The sequence below is a fragment of the Rhinolophus sinicus genome, chromosome 8, assembly GCF_057876585.1.
Source record: "Rhinolophus sinicus isolate RSI-liver-muscle chromosome 8, RSI-T2T, whole genome shotgun sequence".
Lineage (NCBI taxonomy): Eukaryota > Metazoa > Chordata > Mammalia > Chiroptera > Rhinolophidae > Rhinolophus > Rhinolophus sinicus.
Window position 1 is genome coordinate 77,791,223 of NC_142508.1, and position 23,886 is coordinate 77,815,108.

The 23,886-nt window shown below is 43.9% G+C and overlaps 1 long non-coding RNA gene across 1 annotated transcript; it reads left to right on the forward strand.

Moving 5' to 3' along the window:
• The first annotated feature begins 9,611 nt into the window (after positions 1-9,611).
• LOC148757604 (uncharacterized) lies at positions 9,612-21,712 on the forward strand. The gene is made up of 3 exons (XR_016022235.1): positions 9,612-9,678; positions 20,263-20,343; positions 21,383-21,712. It is a non-coding gene; the product is annotated as an uncharacterized LOC148757604 (long non-coding RNA).
• The last annotated feature ends 2,174 nt before the right edge of the window (positions 21,713-23,886 follow it).

Below are 23,886 nucleotides of genomic sequence, written 5' to 3' on the forward strand. Positions count from 1 at the left end.
TTAGTAACTTTCAAATACACGGTACAGTATTTGAGCTATAGACTCCATGCTGCACATTACATCCCATGACTTATTTATTTTATACTTAGAAGTTGGTACCTTTTGGCCACCTTCACCTATGTCGTCAAAGAAGAGGCCGCTTGTCCCCGATTCTTCTCTGCACTAGGCCACGTCCCCACTGTAATTCAGGGCGGTGGGAGGTGGGTCTTTCTTTCGTACAGCCTTGTGAGAGGAGGCAGGAGAAGGAGAAGCAAGGACCCAGACAGAGAGTGCTGGGCGTCTTTGTTCTCTTGACAGGTAGGGAAGGGAAAGGAGCGACTGAGAAAGAAAGGGGAAGGAAAAGGTAGCAAGAAAACGAGCGGCGAGCAAAGCGGCGCGGGCCTGCGCCGCCTCGCCGACAGGGGGTGCTGTGGGCCGCCTGTGCCGCCCGGGAGGCGCGCGGTGGGCGGGGCCTGTGGGAGCCGGGCTGCGGGTGCGCCGGGCCAGGCGCGAAGGGGCGCGTTGAGATGCAACCACACGGTGGCCAGCTAAGCGGCCTCCAAGGGCAGGCGGGCCTGGCCCTGCCTCACTGCAGTCCCGTGTCCCTCCCGTGTCCCTAATGACCTCACGGATGGGGAGTCAGGGCGGCTGAGGAGGGGCCAGCACCTCAGAACCTCAAGTTTTCCAGCTTCTTGGGGCCTCAGTTTCCCCAGCTGGGAAATGGGCAGATGGGTTGCCCCAGAACGAACTCGGGGAGCTCCAGCAGCCACTCAGGGCCGTTCCCGCCTCTTCTGCTGCCTCACAGCCGGTCGCCTTACCTTCGCGCCTCGGCCGGTGCTCACACGGTGCAGGTCGGTGCATTCTGGATCAGCCCTTCCTCGGCCTCAGCCCCTTCGCACCTTTGGGTAAAACTCTTGTTAGTCTGCTGTGGCTGTCTCCAGTCAGGCCTTCCTCCAGTGTTTTGAGGCAGTGGATTTGGCTTCTGGCGTCACACCTGCTTGGAGTCTGGATGGACCACTGAGGAGCTAGCGGGGCGACTCTGGTAGGCGAGTGCCTTTGCCACTCTGTGCCTGCATTTTCTCATCCCTAAAATGGGGCAATGTCAGAACTTACCTTGCAGGATCTTTTGACAGTTAAATGAGTTAACGTGGATACAGGTTTAGAGCAGAGATACGGTCCTGCGGTGCCTTTCCCAGGTGCCTCCACTCCCCTGCCTGTTACCACGCAGTGGAAATTCTGCTTCTGTGATGATTTCGTTACTGTTTTGCCTGCTTCATGTTTGATTACTAACTTTCCCCCAGGAGGGCAGGACAGCGCTTATCATTGGTCACCCTGTGTCCCGAGCACCTCGCTCTGTCTGGGCAGAGGAGTCTGAAGCCAGTTGACTAGGCTGGGGGTACACGGGTGATCAAGATGGTTCTGCCTTCCACCTGAGAAGGGCATTTGAACAAGTATAGCCGAGTTTGGGAGCTCAGTATCTGGGGAAAATCAGTTAAGATCCATATTACCCTTGAAGGAATTGGATTTTGAGATGGACCGTTTTTTACGATCATCTTAGTATGTCAGCTTTGTCCCAGCCCCAGGGGCAATGGAAGCCAAGACTCTTTTGCAAGGTAAATGTCTCCTGCCACGGCTCTCCCGTAATGGAGGAATGAAAGCAGACAGAGGCCACCTGCCATTCAGTGTTGGCTTTTGAATGCCGCCCTCAGTTAGCATTGAGAATGCACCGCAAAGCCCAGCACTGTTCTCCTCGGTGGGTGATCACTGTCTTGTAAGGTTTCATTTTGCCAGTTCCGGTGAGAGGCTGACTGGTGGGGTGACCCACCCAAGCTCAGGGTGGAAAACCTCATTTCCCCCTTGCACATTTGGAAGTTGACAGCTAATGTATTTTTCATCATATTTCTAAAGAATTGCAAAGGCTATCAGTACCATTTGATCCTCTGTTTATTATATGTATATTTTAACTATATTTTGAGCAAAATCTAGGAGTTGCAGATTTAGCTCATTTCATTTATGGAAATTGTCTAGCAAAACATGGACCTGGCCAAATTGAGCCAGAAGTTGGACTTCATTTTTTAAAAAACAGCTTATTGAGTTCTAATTTTTATACAATTCACACATTTAAGATGTAATGTTTTTTAGTAAACTTACATCAACCCTTACCACAGTCAATTTTAGAACATTTATATGACACCAAAAAGATGCCCCGTGTCCATTTTCAGTCGTTCCCCATTCTACCCCAGGCAACCAATATCTGCTTTCTGTTTTCTATGAATTCACATTTTCTACTATTTCATACGAATGGAATCATCATATAATATGCAGCCTTTTGTGACTGGCTTTCATTTTAGCCTAACATTTTTGAAGTTCATCCGTGTGGTAGCATATGCCAGTACTTAATTCCTTTTTGTTGCTGAATAGTATTTCATTGTATGGATAGACCACATTTATTTCTTTTTATCCATTTACTAGTTGATGTTTCTATTTGAAGCGTTTCCATTCTTTGGCTATTGTAAATAATACCCCTGTAAACATTCACATACAAGTTTTTGTCCACACGAAGACATAAGTTTCATTTCTCTTGGGTGGATGGGCTGAATTGCTGGGTCATGTGGTACATTCACGTTACACTTTTAAGAACCTGCCAAGTGCTTTCCAAAGTGGCCCGTACCATTTTACATTCTGCCAATAATATGTGAGAGTTCCAGTTTCTTCAAGTCCTTCACCAAAAACTTGTGCTTTTGATTATACCCATCCTAGTAGGTGTGAAGTGGTATCTCATTGTTGGTAAAATACACATGACAAAATTTACCATCTTAACCATTGTAAAGTGTGCGGTTCATGCATGTGAAGTACATTTACATTATTGTGCAACTATTTTACAGAACTTTTTCATCTTGCAAAACTGAAACTCCTTACCCATTAGCCAACTCTCCATTTTCCCCTCCTCCCAGCCCCTGGCAACCACCATTCCACTTTCTGTCTCTATGAGTTTGACAACTCCAGGTATCTCATCTAGGTGGAATCATACAGTATTTGTCCTTTTTGTGACTGGCTTGTTTCACTTAGCACAATGTCTTCATGATTCATCCATGTTGTAGCAAGTGTCAGAATTTCCTTCCTTTTTAAGGCTGAATAATAGTCCAGTGTGTGTGTGTGTGTGTGTGTGTGTGTGTGTGTGTGTCTGTGTCTGTTTTTGTACCACATTTTGTTGATCCATTTTTTCATCGATGGACACTTGGGTTGCTTCCACCTCTTGGCTCTTGTGAATAATACTGTTATGGAACACGAGTGTACAAATCTCTCTTCAGGACCCTGCTTTCAATTCTTTTGACTATATACCGAGAAGCAGAATTGCTATATCATATGATAATTCTGGTTTTAATTTTTTGAGGAACTGCCATACTGTTTTCTACAATTTCTGCGTCATTTCACACACCTATCAATAGGGCACGGGGTTCCAATTTCTCCATACCCTTACCAACATTTATTTTCTCGCTTTTTTTTTTTTTTGGATAGTAGCCATTATTATGGGTGTGAGGATCTGATTTGAATTTTCTTTATGATTGATGATGTTGAGCATCTTTTCATATATTTGTGCCATGTATACATCTTGGAAGAAACGTCTACTCAAATCCTTTGCCCATTTTTGAATTGGGTTATGTCTTTTTATTATTGAATTGTAACAGTTCTTTATATATACTGGATATAAATTCTCTATCAGATACAAGCATACCTTGTTTTATTATGCTTTGCTTCATTGTACTTTGCAGATATTGTGTTTTTTTGTTTGTTTGTTTTGTTTTGTTTTTTACAAATTGAAGGTATGTGGTAAACCTACATGGAGCAAGTCTGTCAGTGCCATTTGTCCAATACCATTTGTGTCTCTGTCCCAGTATCAGACTTTTTCATTGTTATTGTATTTATTCTGATGATCTTTAATGTTATTTTTGTAATTATTTTGGGGGGCCACAAACCACACCCATATAAGATAGCACACTTAATCGATAAATGTGTGTGTTCTGACTTCTCTATCCCTCTCTGCGGACCTCCCTATTCCCTGAGACACAACAATATTGAAATTAGGCAAGTTAATAACCCTACAATGGCCTCTAAGTGTTCAAGTGAAAGGAAGAGTCACATATCTCTCACTTTAAATCAAAAGCTGGAAATAAATAAACTTACTGAGGAAGGCATGTGGAAAGCTAAGATAGGCTGAAAACTAGGCCTCTTGTGCCCAACAGGTTGTGAATGCAAAGGAAAAGCTCTTGAAGAAAAATAAAAGTACCACTCCAGTGAACGCATGCATGATAAGAAAGCAAAACAGCCTTCTTGCGGATACAGAGAAAGTTTTAGTGGTCTGGATAGCTCAAACCAGCCATAACATTCCCTTAAGTGAAAGCCTATGCAGGGCAAGACTGTCTTCAATTCTGTGAAGACTGAGAGAGGTGAGGAAGCTGCAGAAGAAAAGTGTGAAGCTAGCAGAGGTTGTTTCATGAAGTTTAAGGAAAGAAGCCAACTGCATAACATAAAAGTACAAGGTGAAGTGCAACTTATGCAGAAGATCTAGCTAAGATAATGAATGAAATTGGCTACTCTAAGCGACAGATTTTCAGTGTAGACGAATAGTCTTTTGTTGGAAGAAGAGGCCATCTAGGACTTTCACAGCTAGAGAGGAGAAGGCAGTGCTTGCCTTCAAAGCTTCAGAGGACAGGCTGACTCTCTTGTGAGGGGCTCATGCAGCTGGTGACTTTAGGTTGAAGTCAGTGCTCGTTTATCATTCCAAAAATTTTAGGGCCCTTAAGAATTACCCTAAATCTATTCTGCCTGTGCTCTGTAAATGCAGCAACAAAGCCTGGATTATATCACATCTATTTACAACATGGATACTGAATATTTTAAACCCACTGTTGAGACCTACTGCTCAGAAAAAGAAGACTCCTTTCAAAATGTGATTGCTCAGTGACAATGCACCTGGTCACCCAAGAACTCTGATGGAGATGGATGAGACTAATGTTGTTTTCATGCCTGTGAACACAACATCCATTCTGCAGCCCATGGATCAAGGAGTAATTTTGATTTTCAAGTCTCATTATTTAAGAAATACACTTTGTAAGGCTATAGCTGCCGTAGATAGTGATTCCTCTGGTGGATCTGGGCAAAGTCAACTGAAAACCTTCTGGAAAGGATTCACCATCCTAGATGCCATTAAGAACATTCTTGATTCATGTGAAGAGGTCAAAACATCAACATTAACAGGAGTTTGGAAGAAGTTGATTCCAACCCTCATGGATGACTTTGAGGGTTCAAGGCTCAGTGGAAGAAGTAACTGCAGATGTGGTGGAAACATCAGGATAACTAGAATCAGAAGTGGAGCCTGAAGGTGTGACCGAATTGATGAAATTTCATAATAAAACTTGAACAGAGGAGGAATTACTTTTTATGGAGGAGCAAAGAAAATGGTTTCTTGAGATGGAATCTGTGCTTAGTGAAGATGCTGTGAAGATTGTTGAAATGACAACAAAGGACTTAGAATATTACATAAACTTAGTTAGAAAGCAGTGACAGGGTTTGAGAGCACTCATGACAATTTTGAAAGAAGTTCTGTGGGTAAAATGCTGTCAAACAGCATCGCATGCTACAGAGAAATCTTTGGAGAAAGGAGGAGTCCATTGATGAGGCAAACTTCACTGTTGTCTTATTTTAAGGAATTGCCACAGACACCCCAACCTTCAGCGACCACCACCCTGATGAGTGAGCAGCCATCACTGTGGAGGCAGAGCCTCCACCAGTGAGAAGACTATGACTCGCTGAGGGCTCGCAGGATGGTCAGCATTTTTTAACAATAAACTATTTTTAAATTAAGGTATGGACATTGTTTTTTAGACACAATGCTATCGCACATTTAATAGACCACAGCATAGTGTAAACATAACTTATATGACTGGGAAAGCAAAAAATTTGTGGCCTGCTTTATTGTGATATTGATTTTATTGTGGTGATCTGTAACCAGACCTGCACTATCTCCAAGGTGTGCCTGGATGTGACTTACAAGTGTTTTCATAACAGTGTCTTTTGAAGCACAAAATTTTAAAATTTTGATGAAGTCCAACTTGTCAGTTTTTTTTAAATTGGGGAATATTGGGGAACAGTGTGTTTCTCCAGGGCCCATCAGCTCCAAGTCATTGTCCTTCAATCTAGTTGTGGAGAGCGCAGCTCACTGGCCCATGTGGGAATTGAACCAGCAACTCTGTTGTTCAGAGCTCAGGCTCTAACCAACTGAGCCATGCGGCCGCCCGTCAGTTTTTTTAATGCTTGTGCTTTTGGTACCATATCTAAGATATCTTTCTGTAACCTAAGGTTGTGAATATTTATATCCGGTATTTTCTTCGAAGAGTTTTATACTTTGGTCTCTTTCATTTAGGTACGTGATCCATTTTTTGTTGATTTTTTGTATATGGTGTTATGGCTTTTTTTTTTTTTTTTTTTTACCACCAAAGAGAATTTTAGTTTACTCATAAAACAGTTCCCCAGCCCTGGGCAACAGCTGGGAGCTCAGACCTGGTCCTGTCACATCTCAGGAACCTTCCTTCTAACACTTTACTGTCCTTCACTCACTGTAGCACGTTGACCCCCACAGCAAACCTGTGAGGTAGGTCTCACCATCCTCCTGCCTCCTGATCCACATTACAGACGGGAGATGACCTTATTTTTTCATCAAAAAACTGGTTCGTGTCTGTCCCTATGATGGACAGTGCGTGGCGTTCTGCTGGGAACTGGGTGACGTAGAGCTTTGTCCCCTTCAGTATGTCCCGTTGAAATGCTTTGCTTTGTTCTGCTTTCCCCACCTTTGGAATCTTGTTCTGAAGTTCTTACCCTGGGATAGGGCACTGGAGGAGGATTCTGGGTGGTGAAAGGTGGGTCCAGTGGGGTAGGGTGACTGTGCAGAGGAGGTTGGAAAGGAGATGGCAGGCCTTTTCTCAGTCTGCTAGATCAGGCCCGTTTGGGAAAGAGCCCTGATGGGGGCAGAGGGTCTGACACTGATCATCTTCAGAGTATCCACTCATGTTCACCCTCATGAACTCCATGGAAAGCCTTCCTGTCTTGAGATCCATGTATCCAGTCAGAAGACAGCTGCTGAAGATGGCACCTTCTCCAGGAGGCGTTCTCTGATTTCCCTCATTCACCTTTGCGCTCCTTCCTCGTTCCCCAGAATATCCTTGCACATGCGTCTTCTCACCACATCTTTGCTTTACTCTCCTAAGCTAGGTGTACTCATCTATTCAACCAACAAATGTTTTATGAAGTGCCTACTACGTGCCAGGCACTGTGTTTGGCACTGAAGATGACATGGTCTGCAAAGAAATGGGCATGTCCCGCTCTTCAGGAAGCATTCATTCCAGTGGGGGAGACGTAGACTTAATCGCCACACAAATAAATGGACAATTGCAAGTATGCCACGTGCAGGGGAGAGGTATGTGAAACTTGGTATAGTGTGAGCTCCCGGGGGAGGAAGTGCCCTGGCTTGTCAGCGAGGCCAGGAAGGCTTCTCTGCGGACATGAAATTGAACTCAGCTGAACGAAGGGCAAGGAGGTATGATGGAGGGGGCCGATGGGAAGGCATCCTGGTGGAGGCCACGGCCTGTGCAAAGGACCTGGGCTGGTTCCAAAGAGCCCAGGCGGCCCTGGGTAGATGTGGTGAGAAGATGCTGTGCTCAGGCAGGAAGGACCTTAACGAGGCCTTTCACTGATATTCTGCATTGTACATATTTAAATCTCAGAGCAATATTTAAGAAGACATAGAGGTAAATCGCAGTGACCTTGGGTTAGACGGTGCTTTCTTAGATATGACATGCAAAGCACAAACAGCCAAAGAAAAAGTACGCAAACCGGACTTCCTCAAAATGAAATACTTTTGTGCTTCAAAGGGTACTATCAAAAAGTGAAAAGGAAACCCACAGATTGGGAAAAAATATTTATAGATCACATATCTGAAAAATGTCTAGTATCCGTAATATATAAGGAATTTTTACCACTCAACAACTAAAAGACAAATAACCCAAATAAAAAAATGGACAAAGAATCTAAATAGACATTTCTCCAAAGAAGATATACAGGTGGCCAATAAACCCATGAAAAGATGCTCAACATTACTGCGCCTTAGGGACATGCAGATCAAAACCACGTTAAGATGTCACTTCACACCCACTAGGATGGTGGTAATAACGATAAACAGACAATAACAAGTATTGACAGGATGTGGAGAAATTGAAACCTTCATACCTTACTGGTGGGAATGTAAAATTGTGCAGTAGATCCATGGAAAACAGTCTGGCAGGTCCTCAAAGAGTTAAATATATAGTTACCATATGGCCCAGTGATTCTCTTGTATGTGCAAGAGAATTGAAAACATACGTTTATACAAAAACTAGTTCACAACTGTTCATAGTACGGATTCGGTTGGTGCAAAAGTAATTGCGGTTTAAAAGGTTAAAACTAATTGTAAAAACCACATTTACTTTTGCACCAACCTACTAACATTATTCATAATAGCCAGAAAGTAGAAACACCCCAAATGCCCATCAGCTGGCGAATGGGTGAATAGATAGTGGTCTATCTGTACAATGGAACATTATGCAGCCGTGATAAGAAATGTGCTGATACATCCCACAGCATGGATAGTCCTTGAAATCATGCTAAGTGAAAGAAGCCAGACACAAAAGGGGTCATTCTATTTATACGAAATGTCCAGAATAGATAAATCCATAGAGACAGAAAATACATTAGTGGTTGCCAGGGGCTGCGGGTAAGGGAGAGTGACTGCTACTGGATTTGTTTTTGGGGAGGGAGGGATGATGAAAATGGTCTGGAGTTAGGTAAGTGGTGATGGTTGCCCAACCTCATGAATGTACAAAAGCACATTCCATACAATTTACCTTTAAAAGGGTGAATTTTATGGGATGTGAATTATATTGATAAAAAAAAAACGGAAAGGCTCCTTAACTTGGCGTTTCTTTTTCCTCCTTATTTTAATCCTTTACTGTTTCTGCCTTTTAGTCTGAGATATCTCAGCATCTTAGGAAGCAGGCAATGCACAAATTAATTCATTCAGAAAAAGAAAGAAAAAAATCCTGCTGGCCTCAGATTAGAGCCTGGAGGGGGTGTTCTGTGGTGGTTTGGCTTTGCCACGCCCCTTCATCAAGCAAGCCACGCGTGGTTCTGAAGGAAGACAGAAGACACCAACATGGGGCTGAAATCAGGGAACTAAAATTCATGCGTTTTTTTTTTTGTTTTGTTTTTTTAATTAATTATAGTGGTTTTTCATTCCTACTTACCTCTTTCCCTTTTCTCCAGCCCGGGAGACATTCTGCCAGTGCTCCTTGGATCTTCCCTCGGTGTTTTACTGACTTCAACTTTTTGTTTAGCAGAGACATCGAGTGGGGAGGGTATCTCTGGGTTGTAATTAGCTGGTCTTCAGTGTTATGTTTGCTTGAAATTTGATATAGTGGGGTGCAGGGTGGGAGCTGGAAGCGAGCATCGCCTCTTGCAACTTGTAAAAGTTTCACTCGTTAATGATGTTGTGAAAATGGTTTTTAAATCAAATCCTAAAAAACAGCAATTTATTTTTCTAGGACTTAAGATGTCTTCGTTGGTCAAACTTCATAGAGGACAATATGGAAGACCTTCGATAGCTAAAAGGTAAAGTGAAATACTCTCTAAATACGTGTCTTGGTTTTTAGGTGATCTGAGGGTAAAACAGCAAAATTCGATGAGGACATAAATGCAGATATCAAGATTCAATTTTGGCAATTGTTGCTGATTTTACTTTAATTTTAGTTTATATAATTATTAAAAAAAAAACGACATCCTTTTCCATCTTTTCTGGTAGTGAAAGTAATACGTTTAAAAAAGGTTTTCATTTTGGAATCATTATAGACGCACAGGAAGTGACAGTAAATATTTGCTTTTAAATGTTCCCACAACACTGAAATGCACAGACAGAAAATGCAACTCCTCTGTAACCCCACCCCTGAGCATTCGCCAGTGCGAACAGTCTGGTATGTATTCTTCAGGCGTTTTGTTATATTTCTGGAGAAATCTGTAAACAAAGTAAACTCGCATTTTACGTGTAGTCTGCAGACCTAATTGCTTATGTATCCTCGTTAACATTTCACCTCTGCAAATGCCAAACTAGACCCCATCAGATCTGCACCGTCTTTTCCTTCACTGTCGTTTGAATGCATTATTGACAGGCTCCATGGCCCTCCCTCAGAACCTGGTTCCTCAGAGACAGAGAGCCAGAGTGGGACCCCAACCCCACTGGGGCCTTGCTTCTCCTACTTTAGGATGTGGCTTTGCTATCTTACCTGAAGAGCTTGCTAAAATGCAGTTTCCCAGGCCCCATTCCTGCTGATTTCACAGGTGTGGGGCCCACGGAGCTGCTGTTTCAATACGCAGCTCAGGTGACGGGAGCTGGTGATACTGGAACCACTTTTGGAATCCTGCACCAGCCAGTTATCTAGGAAACTGGTAAGCGCAGCTACACCCCGCATTTGACCCAGGACCGGTTGTGGTTGTTGGAGGCAGGCTGCCTGTAAAAGCAAGTGTGGGTGCTGGCTGAAGATCTGGGCGCCCACACCAGACTCTTAGGCCGCCCCTGGCACAGCCCTCACATCTAGCCTACTGCCTCTTCTGGTGTCTGCTGGTTGGTGTTGAGTGAATGAACGAATGTTTATTTGTTTCCCCCTCTCCTAGCACATTTGAAGTGGTAAATAGGTAGCAGTCATATAGACTATCACCTTAAACCAAAGGAAAGTAGGGAAAAAATGTGAAAAGCAGACAGAAACATTCAAAATCATAGACGTTTTGGACCACATATTTCCCATTTCTGCCATATCAAATTATCACACAGTTAGCAGTTTCAAAGAATACTCGTTTATGACCCTCTGGTTCTGTAGGTCCAAAGTGTGACCTGGGTCTCACCAGGCTAAAATCAAGGTATCAGCCAAATGGGTTCCTTTCTGGAGAGGCCGAGAGAGAGAATCTGTTTTCTTGCTCGTTCCCACTGCTGGAAGATTTCAGTTCCTTGCAGTTGTAGGGCCAAGGCCTCCATTTCTCTGCTGACTGTCTGCTGGGGGCCGTTTGGGTCTCCTGGAGGCCCCTGGCAGGTTCACACACTTGCAGCCCCCACAGTTCGGACGTACATGTCTTCGTAGGCCATTCTTCTGCCAGCCACAGGCCATCAGGACAAATGACCTCAGGAGCCATGGGGAACGTTGCTCTGTCATGGGAACAGCACAATCACTCTGTTTTGATTCGAAGATGCAGTTTATTTTTAAAAGCTTTTTGTGATGGAAAATTTCTAACATACACGGAAGTAAAGAAACTGTAATATACTTCTTTGTACCCATCATTTTATTCCAGTAAATACCGACTCTTAGCCAGTCTTGTGTCGTGTATCTCCTCCTCACCCCAGTTTGAAATTATTTTGAGGCAAATCTCAGAGAACATATTTTCATCTATATACATTTCAGTATGTCTTTTTAGAACACAGGGACTCTGTTTTTATTACATAGTCATGGTTGGGTTACTAATACAACTCCCCCACATCAATTATTGAATAACTGTTTCTATTTTGACTATTGTGTACAATTGTTTCCATTTTCTTGACACTGTTTCTATCTTCTTGACTATTGTATACAATTGCTTATGGTTTGTTTGAATTGATATCTACATAAAGCCTACATATTACATTTGGTCGATGTCTCTTTTTATTGTGGAACATCTGCATAACATAAAAATGGCCATTGTAACCATTGTGAAGTGTACAGTTTAGTGGCATTAAGTATGTTCACATTGTTGTACAATCATCACCACCATCCATCTCCAGAACTTTCTCATCTTTCCAAACTGAATCTCTGTTCCCATTAAATAACTCCCCCATCTCCGCTCCCCTAGCCTGTATCAAAATGTCCTGCTTAAAAAATTTACCGTCTTAACCACTTTGAAGTGTAGAGTTTGATAGTGTTAACTATGTGTATTTGCATCATTGTGAAACAGCTCTCCAGAACTTTTTCGTCTCGTGGAACTGAAGCTCTATACCTGTTAAGCAACAACTTCCTTCCTCCCTTTCCACCAGCCCTTGGTAACCATCATCTGACTTGAAAAACATGTGTTCTGCTCCTGTTGGGTGAAATGTCCTCCAGCAGTTCATAGCTCTTAAACCTTCTTAAATTTATTCATTCCCTCATCTTTAAGAAACATATAAATTTTGTTGTTCTTGGCGAAGTAGGTCCTTTGTTCCCTAGAGTTTCCCACAGTCTAGATTGGGCCAACTGCACTGTGTGGTGTCATTTAATGTGTCTTTGTGCCTCCTGTAGGCAGATCGAGAAGTGGGACATGATTCAGGTTCTTTTTTGGCAACATAATTCCAGCGATGATGGTCGCCTCTATGGACAAGTACCTAATGCCTCGTTGTCTTTTTGTTTATATTGTTAGCAACTGTTGTTCTTTGTCTAGGTCCATTGCTTCACTGGGTGTTGCAAGATGTTGGTAATCAATTATTTTATTATTCATTCATTATTTATTAGCTGGACTATTATAATACCCATTGTAAACTGGTTGTTCCAATGGGATAGATACAGTTCCAAAGGGGAAAGAAAAAGCATTTAATAGTAGCTTTTAAGACGAAAATACATGACATTAAATGTATGTATTAATTGTAAGAAAGATCCCTAATTTCAGATGTGGAAAAAAAAGTGTTCTTACATTTGCGAAAATACGGTAGAGATGGTGATAACTGACCACAAGTCGTCAAGAAACAGGTAAATGATGGAAGACTGTTTCAGCTGGTAAAGATGGATAGGATGGGTCGAATACATTTTAGAAAGGCCCATTAGAAAGGGCTGCTAATGAAAAGCTGTGGCACTGCATGTATGCGTGTGTTTCCGTCTGGAGGCTCTGAGGGAGAATCTTTCTCAGGCCTGTCTCCTAGCCCCCGGCAGTTTCCAGGGCATTCCCTGGCTTTCAGCTGCATACTCCAGTCTCTGCCTCTGTTGTCACGTGGCATTCTCTGTGCCCAAATTTCCCAGTGACACCAGCCATTGGATTAGGACCCGCCTTCATCCAGTATGACCTCAGCTTCATTTGATTGCATCTTGCAAAGACCAGATATTCCAATAAGGTCGTGTTCACAGATACCAGGGGTGAGGACTTGAACACATCTTTTGGGGGGACACAATTCAACCCACAACAAAGAGTAAAGTTTAAAGTGACACTTGCAGAGTGTTTTACCTGGGAGGAAGACTCAGACCACATGTCCTGTTGTCGTATTTGTATGAATATGATGGAGCAGGGAGACAGATGGTGCTGTAGATAGTTCTCAAAGGTTAAGGTCACGTCCTTTTTTACCGCCAAAGAGGAATCTGACAGCACTGATTGTTTTCCATATTGTTCATAAAGGTTTGAATCACTGCATCTTTTGTCTTTAAAAAGTTAAGAAAAAACTCTTACATCAGTTTTTGCCATTTGTGTTTTTGGGAATGGCATTTAATTCCCACTGAGGATACCTCTTGCATATGGTATATGGTATAATTGAGGTCAAGTTCTGGGGTCGCTTTATAAATTTGATTGTTTTCTCAGTTGTATGCTTTTTTGAGGGCTAGAATTTTGGGATAATATGTAGGCTTGTCTCTATGAGGTTAGCACTGATGGACATTTACTCTCTTATCTGAGGCCCTGAAACCTTTCCACAGGCTCTGTAGGCTCTGTAAATATTTGGAGCACACTGTGTACTGAGCTCTGGATGAGTGAGAAAGGACGCATTTTGAAGGACATACTTAGTGCTGAGCAGATTTCATATGCGACAATTATTTATGAATGAATGAAATTGGATTCCCAGCTCATACAGGCGTCCCCGAAGCACATACCGAAAGGTTGCCCAACAGGTGTAATGCGCAGGGAATCCCTGACACCTTTTCCTGAAAAGAGACGAAAGAGGAATTAGTAAAAAGGAGAACCGTGGAACCACCATAGTGGGGACCCACGTAGCTCCATTTACACACAGGCTTTGCCAGGGTTTTCTAGCACCGGGCACTGGTTTCGGGTGATGAGTCAGGCCTGAGAAGTATGTGATTTGACACGAGAGACCTCACTCCTGTTCATCATCTGCTGGATAACATCTCCCAATAGCTAGTGTCAGCATCTTCTTTCTTCGATTTTTTCACTTACGTTTATAAAATAATAAGGGCAAAATGCAATAAAACATTCAAGTCATTGACCCAAATAAACACGATTACACGGAGAAGCCGTCGAAGTTGCTGAGAACAAGCATTAACTCCCAAATTTCCCTGTGGGGCAACTTGACATGTCTGCCCAATGGTGGCGGAGGGGTCCTGGTGCACAGTGACATGTGGGTTTTCTGGATGTGGCAGTCACACAACGTCGAGGAGGTTTGAGTTCTGGGTCTTGTAACTAGCAAGCTGCCTAACCACTCGAGACCTAATAGTCTTCGTGTGCAAAATGGGAAGGGTTAGAGTCCATGAAGCCGAAGGTCTATTGAGTTTTACAGTTTAAAAAATTACTCACTTTGGCAAATTCATTCATTCTGCAGTTATTCTTCCAACACCTGTGATGTGGCAAGCACTGTTCCAGTTGCTGGGGAAACAGCGCACAGACAGAAGTCCCTGTCTTCTAGGAGCTTCCCTTCCTCCTTGGGACGGGATGATATACAAATACGTAAAGACACGTGTAGGTGACCAGGCCTCCTCCTCACTGTCCAGGACAGTCTGCAGCCAAGAGGAGCCTGAGGAGACGTGACGACTAAATGAAATGTATCCTGAATGGGACCCTGGGCCAGAAAAAACACATTAGGTCAAAACAGAGGAAATGGAATCAAGTATGACCTTCAGTGATTGATAGTGTATCAATATTGGCTCATTGGTTGTGACAGATGGACCACGCTAATGTGAGGTGTTACTAATAGGGAAACTTGGTGTAGATTATCATGGGAACTGTCTTCTGTTGGTACCATCTTTACAATTTTTACGAAAACCTAAAACTGCTCTAAAAAGTAAAGTTTGTTTTCAAAATGTGTGTGTGTGTGTGTGTGTGTGTGTGTGTGTGTGTGTGTAGTATATCAGATGTTGATGAGTGACCTGGAGAAAAGTAAAGCCATGTTGGAGGGGCAGGGAGCACAGCTGGTGGTGAAGGTGAGGGAGGGCCCTACAGAGCAGATGACACTCGGGCAGAGCCCTGGTTGGAAGCAGGGAGCCACCCACAGGGTGTGGGGTGGAGAGTGGGGACGTGTGTTAGGAAGGAGGGAACAGCAGGGGGCAAGGCCCTACAAGAGAGCTGCTGGTTGCCATGGAGGAGCCTGCTGGGAGGATAGGGGAGGTAGGGAATTAGGTCAGACAGGTGGGGGTGGGTGGGAGAGTGGGACGATGCCGGGTTGGGGGCAGGGCACCTGGAGCCTTTACGTCTGGTCAGGACTTTGGCTGCCACTCTGGGCCAGATGCCGTAGGCTGTGGGTCTGGCCTCCTTCCCTGTGGCACGGATCCCACATCACTGCGGCCCACCTCTCACAGGCTTGGGGAAGTTACCACTTGAGGGCCTCGTTAGGCTTTAGAAAAGCAGGGGTTAGAAAACTACAGCTTTAGGGCCAAGTCCTGTCCCCCAGTTTTTTCTACAAAGGTGAGCCCGTACCGATTCTTTCCTCCCATCAGTGAGATTGTTTCATACATTCATAGCACAATTTGTAATTGTGTTGTCCCTGTCTGTCTTCCATCCTGGGATCCTTTCAGCTTCCTAAATGATTTGTCACGTGTTGCGTACATGAAGGAAGCCCAGTGGGCTTTGACAAACGCATCGTGTCGTGTACCCACCGTCACTGGGTCGTACAGAATAATTTCACTGCCTCCTCGTGCTGCAACTGTTCAACTCCTCTCCTTCCCTTCAAACCTCTGGCGACCACTGATCTTTTCTCATCTTTCTAATTTTGACTTTTCCAGAATGTCATAGAATTGGAATCACACAGTATGTAGCCTTTTTGGACTGGCTTCTTTCACTTAGCAATATGCACTTAAGATTCATCTGTGTCTTTTCATGGCTTGATAGCTCATATCTGTTTTTCGCTTGATATTAATAATATTTATTGTGTGGATGTCCCACAATTTGTGTGTCCATTTACCAGTGAACAGCATCTTGGTTGCTTGCAGTTTTTGGTGATTGTGAATAAAATTGCTGTAAACGTTCGTGGCGTGTGTGTGTGTGTGTGTGTGTGTGTGTGTGTGTGTGTGTGTGTGTTCGTTCATATGTTTTCAAATCAGTTGGGTCTGTTTGCTGAATTGCATAGTAACGCTGTGTTTAGCTGTGTGTTGACCCCTGCTCTTTAGAGCATCATGGAAGGAACCTCTGGCTTGCGTCCCTATGATAGTACCATGTTATTTCCATGTTTCCTCGAAAATAAGACCTAAGCGGAAAATAAGCCCTGACATGATTTTTCAGGATGACATCCCCTGAACATCAGCCCTACTGCGTCTTTTGGAGCCAACCTTAGTATAAGACCCGGTCTTATTTTCGGGGAAACACGGTCCTCTCTTCTTACTTCTGGAAGCTTGATTGGAATTTCTCCGGAGAAGTGTTAAAATTCAAATTGTTTTCAGTGAAATTTGAAATGATGATGGAACTTCTAAGAGTAGACTCTTAAAAATCTTTTTAATTTTAAAATTTATCCCCAGTGGGTCCTATCCTGAGAACTTAATAGATCAGCCGTCTAATAAGTTGAAGTAATTGAGATACAGCAGTAAAAAGTTAAAAATAATCGTTCCAGTGTTCCTGGAGGCTTTGGGAGTGACAAGTACATTTAATTTGAAATTGTGAGGAAAGTGTGAGGACTCTTTCTGTAGCGGCATGAACTTCACTCTGTTTAACCACATCAGGCTCTACGTGATTTCTGAGCAATACAAAAACTGGAAACACTTTGAAACCTATTAATGTGAAAGAAGGAAACAAGTGAAGCAGGGAACGAACAGGCTTGGATTATTATTTTTTTTAGCTTAATTGGTGTATATTGATGTGTAATATTAGCATATGATAATATATTTTAATATACTTAAAATGCACAATTTGAGTTTTGACATGTGGATGTCAGACCAGCACTACAGTCAAGATAATAAGCATACACGTAGCTGTCACCACCTAAAGTTTGGAATTATACAGCGTACTTGTTTTGGAGGGGGAAGTGTCTGATCTCTTTCAGCATGATTACTTTGAGATTCCCCCATGTTGGTGGTTGGATCCGGACGTCATGACCTTGTTGCTGAGTAATATCCCATCATGTGGTGCTATGGACTGAATCGTGTTCCCCTGCAATCCATATGTTGAAGCCCCAACCCCTAATGTGACTATATTTAGAGATAGGCCTTTCAAGAGATCATTAAAATTATATGAGGTCGTAAGGGTGGGATCCTAACCCGACGTGATTGGTGGCCTTATAAGAGGAAAAGCCATGTGAGGACACAGCAAGAAGGTGGCCGTCTGCAAGCCGGGAAGAGAGCCCTCACCAGAACGTGACTGTGCTGACATCCTGCCCCAGACTTCCAACTTGCAGAACTCTGAGAAAATTAACTTCCGTTATTTAAGCCACCCACTCTATGATATTTTGTTAGGACCACCTGAGTAGACTAAGATGGATAGATACGCCATCATTTGTTTTTCAGTTACCTGCCGATGGTCATTTCCAGTTTGGGGCTATGACAAATAAAGCTGCTATGATCATCCATGTGCAAGTCTTTGTATGGACACGTGCTTACATTTTTATTGGGTGACTATCTAGGAGTGGACTGGCTGGGTTATGTATGTTTTACTTTTTTAGAAACTGCTGAACTGTTTTCTGAGGTGACTGTACCCTTTTACATTCCCTGCAGCAGCATGGAGAGTTCCGGGTCCTCCACGAGGGTCTTGAGACTTCGGTTTTGAACTGCTCTTATGTGGGTGGTCCCCCCTATGTGTGGCGGAAGGCTCTTTGCCTGCGGTGACGTGGCCAGGAGAGGCGTGGGCAGGCGGCATTGCACTCTGGAGTCCTCCCTCATACTCTCTAAGTCCTCAACTGAGAATATTTTTATGCCCATGTTAACTTACTTTCCATGAAAATTTGGAATGCCTTAATATCTTTATCCCTTTTACTTGTCCTTTCATTGCTTTTCCTATTTATTTTATTTTATTTTATTTTTTATTTTACTTGCAGACTTCCTGGGTTAAGCCTAGAGTTTCCGGGCTGTGAGGTACTGAAAGGAGTCTGGATTTTAGAGTCAGACCCACCACTGATTTTGAATTTAGGCTTCACAGCCTCGCTGTGTGGCTAGTCATGTGACCTGAGCCTCAGTTTCCTCATCTGTTTTTAAAAAGTGTGTGTAGAGGTTGCTGTTACCCAGCTCGCACGGTTGTTATAAGGGTCAAATATAATGTATTGCAAGCATCTTCTTTGAACATCTGGGAAACTGTATTCATGTCCCAAAATATATTTGTAATTATAAATTTCATTATTTGTTTGGCAGTGATTGGCCTACTACCCATTAAATGAGTAGGCGAAGAACTGACGTTTTAATGGGTGACACTAGTTAGAGGGAGACCACAGAGAATATGACAAAATGCAGTGGCATTGCCCAAGCTCAGGGTGACTTGCATCGTTTAATGGTGTCAAGCCTTCCTTTGGCCCTTTGCACTTTACTGGGGATGTATTTCCCGTGGTGCGTCTTCTCATACCTTCCACAATGGCAACTCCTGCCTGCGTGTAATTCCTCTACACAGTCATTTGGGGATTCCAGCCTCCTGGTTACCTAGGGACTGTTTCAAGGAAAGGAACCGGAACACACTATGGTTCCCGGAGGGTTGTTCTCAGGCCTCTGGGGGCCGAGCCCACGTACACGCCTGCCTTTCTCGGCTGGGGCTGCAGTGTCTGCGTACAGGCCTGCTGGCCTGTGGAATCCTTTGTCCCGCTGGCTGAGGTGCATTGAGAGTATGTGGGGCCTTCCCTCCTGTGGAGAAGCGGGAAATTCTTCTTTGATGGCTGCTAGCATTTGAAAGGTCATCCTGAAAGGCGTTCTGAGTAGTCAGAGGGTTGACGTGAACGTGGCCAGGTAGGCTGGAGCTGGAACTGTCCGGGAAGTGGGGGTCCCGGTGAGGCGGGCAGTGTGGGTATCAGTAGGCACGGGGTTTGTTCTGCCAGGCGGGGGTGTCTGGGGGCCTTCTCTTCTCTGCCCGGCTGCTGGGTTCCAAGTACCCTGCGGCGTTTCTCCTTAGAGCCGGCTGGCTTTCTTGGCATCAGTCAGTCTAGTTGCTAGGAAGCCGAGTAAGGCCAATGCAACTTCCTTTTGACTTGCTCACATTGAGCCATCTGCTTCTTGCTTCTCGTGGCCTTCAAACTTGGCCGGGATCGTCGAGAAGAGGGTCGAGCTCGGCATCTGTACTTCTTTTCCTTCTTGGGAAGGGAGCGCTTTCTAATCACTCTTTAACCCTCTCAGTCCAAACTCACAACAGTCAGTTGTGCTTAGTTCCTTGTTTCTCTCAGCTAACAATTTGGAGCAGGCGTTTCTTCCTAGGTTTTGCCCTTTGTCTTGGTCTTAGATGCAGATCTACGTTATAGTATGATAACTGCCTGACTCTCAATGAGCGTGTGCCAACATGCGTTTGGCAACTACATATAGATAACAGTCTTCACCACGGATGCTTAGTACTCAGAATCGATGCACCCAAATCATTTAGGAATTTCTTTTTTTCTCCCAGAAGCTCCATTGTGGAGTTCGTGTCAGCTACGGTAAAGATGGCAGCTAATCTCCCAGAATGTATGGTGAGGTTGGTGTAACATCTAGAAAAGAGAAGCTTTACAAAAAACAGCGATTCTAAAAATATTAGCAAACACCCTCAGCTTTATATACTTCCAGATTTAGTTCAGTTCAGTGGGGCAAATCAGACTCATTAAATCGAAGCCCCTTCCGTCATGAGTTTGCAGTGAACTTTTCTTGTGACAGAGCTGTGCCTTCAGTTGTCAACTCTGCAGAAGCAGAGCAAACAAACTAGACAAAAATAGAAATAGGCATGACAAAATAGAGGCGAGGTTCTGGGGGGAAAAAGTCTTGAGAAAAGCCATTGTTCGCGTTTTAAAAATCCAGTTGAACTGAAGATGTAATCACCTTTGAGTGTACCCGAACTGTGGAAACTAATGCATGGACTCTGGGAAATAATTTCTTCTTAAGTGTAATTTTGTCTTTGCTGGGTTTTTTTTAGCGGTAAGCCGTATAAACCTTTTCTGCCGACTTCTTATTCTCCCCAAGAGGGCTACTTAAAGGAAGGTGAAGACATGCTAAGGTAAAATTTCATTGTCGTGGCTCCATTTGCTAAAAGCTTTAGTAGTAATTTAGATGTGTTCTTACTGTGCAGACTTATGTGTTTGTTAAAATTGATGTTATTAATATTTGGTTTTGGGGCAGTCCCTCAGGTCAAGTCGATCACATTAAGCCCTTCTGCTTTAACTTTTACCTTCCCACAGTCATTTGGACTCGAGTCACTAAAACAGACCTGCGGACGGAAGGGACTCAGTCAGGTCCATGTAAGCCACCCAGGCCCTTTCTCTGTGGGTTTTTCAGGAAGTGCCATGTGGGTGACCCACTGGGTAGGCTATCCTTTCCTCAGACCTTTTTCCTGCTCCCATCTGACCATTGGTACTATATGCTGACAAAATGCAAATTTATTTCATCATGGGACAAATCAGTCCTCCAGAGTTGAGTATAAATTTAAGTCACTTAAAAATGGTGTTGTTTTTTTTTACCCAAGGAATGGATAAGTACATGTAAAAGTGTCTGATAATAAAAAGTGAAAGTTCCCTTTCAGACCTTTCCCATTTTTCTCCCTTGTTTTTAACTTAAATGGCTCACCCTGGCATAGTGTTCTGGAACTTGCTTCTTTCACTTGACGGTCCATTATGGAGTATTATTCACCCTCATGGTTTTGACCACTGTATGGTATTCCAAAGTGTGTAAACCAGTTTTGAAGGTTATCTTATTATTTTACTTGTTCACATTCAGCAGTGCAGTTCTTCTAAGTAACTAAATACAAGGTGTGATAAAAAATACAGTGAATATTTAAATAAAAAAATTATTACAGTAAAAGACATATTGCCATTAATCCCCCTCAAAATACTCCCCATGGCTTTGAACGCACTTATCCCATCATTCTTGCCACTTTCGGAAGCAGTTCTGGAAGTCCTCTTTCGTGTCTTTAGTTGCACTGTCGTGGCTGCCTCGATGTCCTGAATCATTTTGACTTTGGGGAAGAACCAGAAGTCACATGGTGGCAGATCCAGTGAATAAGGTGGATGAGGACACACTGTAATGTTTTTATTTCACAGAAATTGCTGTGTGATGGAGGACGATTTCCGGCACGCTCTAAAGCACACCTTCTCTCAACCGTAGCTCACACCCGACTGACTGCACTGAGCAAGTTGAAACTTGTCACACACTGTTACTAAGGTTCAACGCGCCATTTCCCATATTGAAGATTCCTGCCTTTCCGTTGGATGGCACTCGGCAGCAGGATTTACCGTATTTTGTGTTCACATCTCATATGTAAATCAACATGGCAGTTCAAGATTCTTGCCTTGGATGTACCTCTGTAGCTTTGGTAAAGGCACTTTTCCTTGAACTGTATTTGAATGGATTTTTATGTGTATGAACCTTGACAGGGCCTTTCTCTTGCCTGCATTAAAGATGAGATTTGTGTCAGATTAGATTAATAATTCAAAATTGAAAAATGCTTTTTTCGACTGCGGAAGCCCTGGGAAGTATAGAATTTGGGAGTGACTGTTAATGGAGGTTAGCTCCTCTCAGGTAACGTTTCCTGAAAACAAGACTTCACACACCGTTAGGATCTTCTGAAGGAGAGATTTCCTCAGCCCAGATCTGAGAGTCGCCTAGAGGCAAAGATGGATGATAATGGCTTACCTCTATAGAGGGCTTGCTCTGCCTCAGGCAACTGTATTAGCTCATTCAATCTCATAGCAATGCTTAGAGGTAGGCTCTCCTAATAGTCCCATTTTACAGGTGAGGAAACTAAGGCATAAATAACGATGTGAAGTAACTCATTCCAGCTCACCCAGTTAGTAGTGACAGAGCTGATTCAAACCCAGGTAGTTGCAGTTTCCACATCACACTACCTTTTCTGGATAACCAAGTACTTAGCTTCTGGGGAGCCTCCCAGCCCCCTTTCATTACTTAGGGTGGTGGTGGGGAGTTTACACACCACTTCACTAAAAGAAAGTATATATAAAGTTGGAGAGAAAGCCAGCAAGCACACAAGGTAGCAAGGGTTAGAGAGAGCAGGCGGCTTGAAGAACGGCCCCTGGAGTCAATGGTCAGTGTTTGGCAGAGATGGCAGACAAAGATAAGGTCTGCTAGGGTGAGGACATGTTTTTGTGGAGCTCAGAATATGCAGGGCACAGGGGACGCGTGGACTCAGGCAACAGCTTTGCATCTGAAAGTCCGGAGCTGAGTCTCTGCTCTGTCGGGGGATTGGATTTGGGCAAGAACCCGAATGAAAATCAGACAGGGATGGACGCTGGCGGCAGCTGGCTGAATAGTCATGGTTGACCGAGCGTGTTCCAGCCACCTTGCCAGGCAGCGTGCTGCCTCTGGTGCAAAAAGAGCTAATTGCTGCCCACCGAGGAGGCTCTCTCCCTGGCAGGACACGCCTTGTGCACAGAAGCCTCGGTGTCTAGATGCTGGGGAGCTGCAGTAAAACCCCCTGATTTAGGGTCCGTAATGCATTCAATTCCCCATGTCTTCTGCTAAGTCACAGCTAAGGGGGCTACTTTAGGTGGCTAATAGATTACCCAGCCTCTGCACAGAATTTTCACAGCTTTAGCACCGGCAGATCACTTGCTCTCAGCAGCCGTTGGGAGTTCAGGAGTGACGTGAGCAGACCTTGTTGAGTCATTTTTTTACCCATATCCAATGAAGACAAGTGCCCCGTCTTTAAAAGATGAACACTTCTGATAAAACTACCTTGTGCCTTTAGAATACACATCTTAAAGTGTGACTCTCTGCCGCTCTCTATCTATATCTGAATCTTACTTGGCAAAGAACAGTGGCTCCATATAGTACTTTTCATTCTAGCAGGCGAGAGGAAATGAACGGGAAAGAGCAGGCCATCCCAGAAGCTCATCATCTTCTAAAGCGAGATCAGATCACTGAGCGTCCTCTTACCTCTGCATAGACACAGCCCTTATTCTGGTGCCTATATGTTGCGCTAGCTGATCTGGTAGATTTATGTTGTGGCTTTTGGGGGCACACAGAGAGGGACCCTGTATTTGCACCAACAGTTATGTGTTCATGCATCCCACAGCATTGAAGAATCACGGGGAGTGTGGCTGGTGACGCACGTGGGACTGAGTGTAGGTCACCGCGCTGGCTGCCAATACCCTCCGTGAGGTAAGGGTCTGGAGGAGAGTCCCTACATTTGCCTTGTCTGTCCCTTGTAGAAGTGTTGTCTTTCACGTACACTTTCATGAGACACCCGGCACACCTGCAGTGTTTGCTTTGGGCCTTGCAAAACAAGCATGCAAACATCCATATTTTTCAGCTGGTGCCAGCGGCTGGGGTGCTCAGAAAGAGGCGCTTTTCCAGCACTTTCATCAGGTGGTTCAGAGAGAGCGTGATTGAGAGCGGACTTCAGATGGCGCGATTGCTTCTGTCAACGGAGAACACAGGTAGATTGGTTTCTTTTTAGCATGTCAAATGAGACTGCGTACGAACCGGACAGGTACTCGGCCTTATGCACAGAAGCCACTGAGAGCTGAGACTCCAGACACAGCTCTGGGAGAGCTTTGCAGATTACAAGAGCTGTGTTGCTGTGGGG